Consider the following 6000-nt stretch of genomic DNA (forward strand, 5'->3'; position numbering starts at 1 on the left):
GAGGTCTCTGAAAACATACAAAGTAATACTGTAAGAACAGCTCAGTTTTTAAACTTTGGAATATAATGAACTATGGAGTTTGTATAAGGCTTTGCTAAACACTTTTCAATACACTGACTCATTAACCCCTTGTGACAACCACCTGATAAATGGTACAGATGAGATGTTTTCGCCTTATAATAAAATGAGGAAACCCAGACTGAGAGGTTCCGTAGTCTAACAGGGACACACAGCCAAGAAGTAAACTAAGTCCTTGACAGATAAGATATTCTGATTTCAAACCCATACTCAGATGTGGCCTGCACCAGAGGGTATAAGATTTCTAATCTTTGCCAATCATTTCGATATCTTTATCTTTTAAATTACGTCTCATTTGTACTAAGCACCTTGATGTCCTAAAAATGGAACCATACATCCTGAGTTAAATCATGTTTCCAATATTTGTCACACTCACAAGAACACTATAATCCAATAACATGGTTCTTATGTTGGTTCCTTGAAAATAACTATGATCCCAATAGTCAGGAATGGGTATGAAAGGGTTTTTCAGCTATCTGATTGTCTAACTGATGCCTCACCTTTAGTTGAATTTATAATTTTCAGAGCTGGAGGCCATGCAATTCACATAACACTAAAATAATATAGAACAATTTAAAGCTGATTTACTTGTGTAGGTCTTTCAGGATCATATAATGCTCTAGGGTCAGGATTATGAGCTGCAATTATCTCTGAGCAGTACAGTAACTATGAAAGATACAGCAGATTCAGATATATTTATAATGAATCTGGAAGTTACTGCTCTTAAAATCCTAATAAAAAGAGATTATTTTATCATCTGTCTTTTCCTGAAAGCAGTATGCATAAAAAAAAAACCAGAAAGAAAAAGGTATTGGGTTACTGGATATTTATGGATGAAATCCACATAAATGAATGCTTACTTTAACATGAGTTGGAATTTTCACTATTTCATATAAAATCAAAAAGTTGTTGAAATTCCTTCTACCAAATAAATTCTAAAATGTAACAGATTTAAATTAAATCCACTAATTAGAAAACTATTTGACCATATGCCACCTAAAGAATCTTTCTTGCTGTTTGTTTCAATCTTAAACATATTCTTCCCAATTCACAGACAGATCTAGTGCTTTATATTTGAATTTCATTCTCTGGTAGTAAAGCAATGACTTTAATTCTTCAGATTAATTGTGCAGCTAGTTAAGGAAAAGTGAGTGATAGTTTGGCTATATTATTTACCTGAATGAAGACATTTGAAAAGAATCACCGAATTAACAGGTAACCATGGATATCAGGGGTAATTTTTTTCCAACTCCCCATCAGTGATTTTTCATGCTGCTCCCTACTTATACTTTTATTACATTGAAATAACCAAGAAGCTCTAACTACCTTCTCAGCAATTCCTATAGGCAGTTATTTCAATCAAACAGAAAATGTCACAAAGTTTTTTTCTATCAGTTTTTACCATGACATTCAAGTATTTTTAAAAAAACATTTTTTGCTTGTTTTTGAGCTATAGGTAATCCAGTATTTAAATTCCACTTAAGAGTTGAATATAATCTTCCTCTGGTGGTATGGAAGGAAGAAAACTGAATTACAAGATCTTAAAAGCAATAAATAAGCAATAAACGTGAATAGATTTGAGAGTCAGAAAGTTCTATGTTGCAATCCCCAATATGGTACCTAACCACTAGCCACAAGTAGCAGTTTAAGATAATTAAAAGTAAATACAATTTAAAATACAGTTCCTCCATCGAACTAGCCACATTTTAAATGGTACAACAGCTACACGTGCCTGGTGGCTGCCATACTGGACAGCAGATATAAAACCATTTGCATTACAGAAGAAAATTCTATGTAATCTTACACAAGTTACTAAATTTCTGTGAACCTCAATGCCTTGTCTATAAAATGTCCTTAACATCACCTAAATTGAAAGATTAGAATTGTAATGAGATAATATATAAAAAACACAATACACAGTACTTAGTACACATTAGATAGCTAAAAAAGAGTAGCTATTAATACAATTCTGTATTGGATTTTAATCTCTGATTGCCAATACCAAACAAGTCACTTCCCCTCCCTGGGCCTCATTTTCCTAAAACTGAAAAGCTGGGAAGTTCTTCAGGTTTTCAGTTCTAAGGACGTTATCAAATTTTACCACATAAAATGAAGTGTTAAGCAAAAGGGGCACAAATTCCTACCGAGTAAACTACTACTCAGGCTCCTACAGCCAGCTTCCTAACGGATCCCAAGCATTTCTCTAGAAACCCTGGAAGACTGGCTCTCCAATACAGCCAGCCCATGGTCTGATGTGAGCTATTTATAAGGTCTGTCTTAAAAGGTTACTGGAATATCTTTCTGATATTGTACCTACTGTAATTAGAAGCTACAACCTCCTATTCCATGATAGTATCTTGCAGTTTTAAGATCTCTTTTAAAATGAACGCTATCTTTACGTAGAATTTTTTTCTCTTACAAGCATTTAAGCCAAAACACTTTAAAAGCACATACGAGTCTAAGTACCATTTTTTAGAGACTTTTTCTTTCTACCAGCTATGCCTCATTCTTAGCCAGCTTGTGGGTGACCCTCTAGCGTCTAAACAAAGTGAGAATTACACCCTTATAGGGGGGAGTCCCCTTGCAGGACCAGAAGCATGCCCAAAGACTTTACCCTCGTTAACAGCTGCTCCCCGGGAGCCAAGAAATTTACTGAACGCTGGTTCCACAGAGGCCGCTTCCAATCAGGGAGAACCACGGGGCCCCATGCAAGGCACAAAACCAGGGCCACGGGCTGCTCTTGGCTGTGGTTGCGGGTCTCTTCCCCCGGGCGTTGTCCAGGGCCCCAGAGTCACAGCGTTAACTTGAGAGTGAAGAGCAACTCAGGCAGTAGAAATGAGAACAGAGCGGTGCATTTTTGCCCGAGGCCAGAAGCCTCCAAAAAAAAAAAAAGTGTTATTCCAGAGCAGATTCCTTTTCTTCCGGGTCTGTCTGCTCCCTCTCACTCTCTGCCTACAACCACCGTGCCTCCCCTTTTCCAATGCCCCACCTCTCTCCACATTAAAAAAAAAAAAAAAAAAAAAAAGGTGGCGTATTCCCTCTTCCTTAGCTTTCCCCACCAGGGCCTGGAAACTGGAGGAAATTCAAATCAAATAACTGCACATTAAAAAATAAACATACAAGCAATCAGGGGGTGCCCACCGAACAAACGACCTCGCCTGTCCCAAAATATGATTAACCCTGGATGGAAGATGGGGAGGAAGACTAGAAACCAACAGGGATGGAGAGAGAAACGTGTGGATCTGGGGCCCCAGCGTTGGCCCGTCGCGGCCAAATTCCAAATTTTGTTTCAAGAACACGCTGGACTGATGAGAATATAAAATATAAAAAGTTTTAACTTTTAAGTAAGTCCGCAAACGGCACTGTCTGGATAAAATGCCATTGCTTCCCTTCGTCAGGGATAGAAGGGTGGGAATTGAGGTTCGAAAAGCTCCAACTCCAACCGCGCACTCCTGGAAGCCTCCCGGCCAACGGCGCCTCCGGGCGGCCCAACCCAGTCTCCAGAGACACCGGGCCCGGGTGCTCGGGCTCCCACGGGGCGCCGGGACCGGGCCTTTGGGAAAGTTCGCGGGCACAGCCCGAGGCCCCACTTTCCGCCCAGAGTGACAGGCCCTTCCCACGCCGGCCGGCCCCCGCCCCACCGCGGGCACCAGACGGTCCGCGCGGCCCCTCCCGGTCGCCTCTGGGCACGGATTCCGCCCGCCGGCCCCACCCCGGCCCGGGCGCCCCTCGGGGTGACCGACTGACCGGAGCTACGCTGGCCCACACACCCGGTCGCCCGCTCCTTCCCGCCGCGCCCCACTCCCCCGCCCGAGCTTCCAGCCGCCTGCTCGCCGAGTCCGGCCGCAGCCGCCGGTTACCGCCCCCAGCCCGGGGGGAGCCCGGGGGGCAGGACGGGGAGGGAGGACGTGGCGCGCACGGAGGTGGCCAGCGGCGAGGCGGGGAGTGTCCCTGAGAGGCCTGGCCTGGGCTGGGGGCCGGCGCGGGCTCGGGACCCTCCCCGCGAGCATCCCCGGGTCGGAGGTCCCGGCCCGCCCCGCCTGGCGCGGAGAGGCGGCCCCAACTTCCAGCCCCACTTCGCACACCCGCCCTCCTCCCCTCCATCATATGGAAATCTACAGCCTCAGAAAGTGACACGTCGAAGATTCCTCGGCCCCTCCGCCCGCCCTCCCCCTCCCGGGCAGCGTTCCTGCAGCGGAGATTCCGGGAGGGGGAGCGGATTCCTCGGACAAAATCTGCTGGGAAGGCCTGGGAGGGCGACGGGGAGAGGGCGGGGGGGGGGGGGAGGGAGAACCCGGGAACCACTGCCCAGATTTTTTTTTCCATCAAGAATCTACCCGTTTCTTTCCCTCCTCCAAGCCCTGGCCAGCTAGGGGGACGAGCGGGGGCCCGGAGCCCAGTAAGACGCGGCCCCAAAGCGTTGGCCGACCCCCGCTCCCGGGCCCCGTGTTCCCGGGGTGCCCAGAAGAGCGCGGAGCGCCCCAGCACTCTGGCGCCAAGTTTTCCTCGGGAAGCCCGCTGCGCCCGGAGCGCTCCGGGACAGGAACGCACTTTGGCGGACTCGGCGTCCGGTCGGGGCTTTCCAGCGCGCCGTGACCCGGCGGCTGAGACTCGGGGTCCGGGTTCCCCGCATTCTCCCGCTCCTGCATGCCTTACCTTCCCTCGGGCTGAAACGCGGGGCTCCGGGCGCGCCACACACCGGGTCTCCCACGCCTTCCCAGCAGCCAGCCCCGAGAATCCCCGCCGCCCCTTCGCAGCTCCCGCCGCTGCTGCAGCCGCCGCTCTCCTTGTCCTCCGGCCGCCGCCGCCGCTCAAATAACTACCAGGAGGGTTAGATGGGGGATTCCGCCATGTCAATGATGTCGGGACCACATGGGGATTTGGGGCCCGCCCCCTGCCGTAATCTGCCGAGTATAACCGCCTCCACAAGCTCAGATTCGCAGGCGCTGTGGGATCCTCCTTCCCCCTCCCCCCGCCTCCAGACCTGCATAACTATCCGGAAACTCTTTTTGGTTCAGCCGGACTAAAGAAGTCTTAGGCTTAGAGGAACTAGCAACTCCTGAAAGGCTAGGGCTGCATATTCTGCAAACGATCGCCAACACCAATATAAATGCAGGGTTTGCTGAGTAATAATCAGAGCTAAAACTATGACATTTTTCATTTGCACATATATTAACTTTTTTTAAAATCCCCACAACAACCTTATGAGCTATTTTGTCACCTTTCTCTATTTCCCACAGCAGTTTGTTCATATGGTTAACGTAGCGTGAACAGATTTTATTACACCGAAGTTAAAATGTCTATTTCCCCCTACAGTACCCAATATGAGCTCACAAGAGCAGAGAGTGTTCCTTACTCATATCTGTATTTCCGTATCAAACATAGCATAATGCATAGGCCACAGTAGGACTCATTAGATAATTGCTGAGTTATATTAATCAAGTCAAATGTAATGTATCCTGTTGTACAGACTCAAAATGGTTAGCCAACTGTATCCCATCCCACCCCTCAAATTATCCAGGGAGACAAGAAAGTAGAAATTATCCCAGAGAGGCCACTTCTCTTTTTAGCTTCCCAGGTATTCTAAATAATTACATTAGCTTCAATTATTAGGCTACAAAGCAGTACTAGGTAGCAACCAGAGGCAATGTATTACTTTCATTGACCTAAAAAATACATAACAACCATTTGTCAGATAAAGTTACTGTACATAGTACTGTATTTTTCTCTCTTTTTTTTTGCGGTACGCGGGCCTCTCACTGTTGTGGCCTCTCCCGTTGCGGAGCACAGGCTCCAGACACGCAGACTCAGCGGCCATGGCTCACGGGCCCAGCCGCTCCGCGGCATGTGGGATCTTCCCGGACCGGGGCACGAACCCATGTCCCCTGCATCGGCAGGCGGACTCTCAACCACTGCGCCACC

General features: G+C 47.5%; 1 protein-coding gene across 2 annotated transcripts in view; it reads right to left on the reverse strand.

The window, feature by feature from the left end:
* FNDC3B (fibronectin type III domain containing 3B) overlaps nucleotides 1-4906 on the reverse strand; it is a 352410-nt gene extending 347504 nt beyond the window's left edge. For both annotated transcript variants that reach the window (XM_030863564.2, XM_030863519.2), the window contains exon 1: nucleotides 4735-4906. The gene's annotated coding sequence lies outside the window, so the exon portion shown is untranslated. The remainder of the gene's footprint in view (nucleotides 1-4734) is intronic.
* Nucleotides 4907-6000: the final 1094 nt, after the last annotated feature.

This window comes from Globicephala melas, chromosome 4 (assembly GCF_963455315.2).
Source record: "Globicephala melas chromosome 4, mGloMel1.2, whole genome shotgun sequence".
Lineage (NCBI taxonomy): Eukaryota > Metazoa > Chordata > Mammalia > Artiodactyla > Delphinidae > Globicephala > Globicephala melas.